This window comes from Myotis davidii, unplaced genomic scaffold, assembly GCF_000327345.1.
Source record: "Myotis davidii unplaced genomic scaffold, ASM32734v1 scaffold401, whole genome shotgun sequence".
Taxonomy (NCBI): domain Eukaryota; kingdom Metazoa; phylum Chordata; class Mammalia; order Chiroptera; family Vespertilionidae; genus Myotis; species Myotis davidii.
The window spans coordinates 1,220-2,161 of NW_006291020.1; positions in this window are offsets into that span (position 1 = coordinate 1,220).

The window sequence follows — 942 nt, forward strand, 5'->3', positions numbered from 1 at the left end:
ATTTTTTTAAATCAACACAACAAACTGAACGGAAGAAGATATCTGCAAACTACACGTCCGGTAAGGGGCTAATGTTCAAAATATGTAAAGAACTCATACAAGTCAACAACAATTAAAAAAACACTCCAATTTTTAAAATGGGCAGAGGACCTGAACAGACTTACCCCAAGAATACATACAAATGGCCATGAGATATATAAAAAGATGTTCAACTTCACTAGTTATAAAGGAAATGCAAATCAAAACCAAAATGCAATACCACCTCACACCTATCAGAATGGCTAGTACCAAGAAGACAAGAAAAAAGTAGTATTGTAGAGGATGCAAAGCAAGCATGTCAAACTTGTGGCCTGCAGGTTGCATTAAGCCTGCAATGAATATTTTTGCAGCCCAGTCAATATAACAGTATGTAAGAAACATTTTAATAAAAATTTCATAACTTAATTTTTACAATATCCTGTTATACATAATCCTATAAAAGACTAATATGCAAATCAACTGAACAGCAGAACAACCAGTCACTATAACCCGCACTGACCACCAGGGGGCAGACACTCAACTCAGGACTGCCCCCTGGTGGTCAGTGTGCTCCCACAAGAAGAGTGCCGCTCAGCCAAAAGCAGGGCTGACAGCTGGCGAGTGAAGCAGTGGTGGTGGGAGCCTCTCCCACCTCCGTGGCAGCACTAAGTATGTCCGACTGAAGGCTTAGGCCCACTACCCATGGAGTGGGCCTAAGCCTTCAGTCGAACATCCTTAGAGCTGCCACAGAGGTGGGAGAGGCTCCCGCCACCGCCACTGACTTGCCAGCCATAAGCCTGGCTTCTGGCTGAGTGGCACTTCCCCTGTGGGAGAGCACTGACCACCAGGGGGCAGCTCCTGCATTGAACACCTAACCCCTGGTGGTCAGTGCACGTCCTAGCTACTGGTTGTTCTGCCATCAGG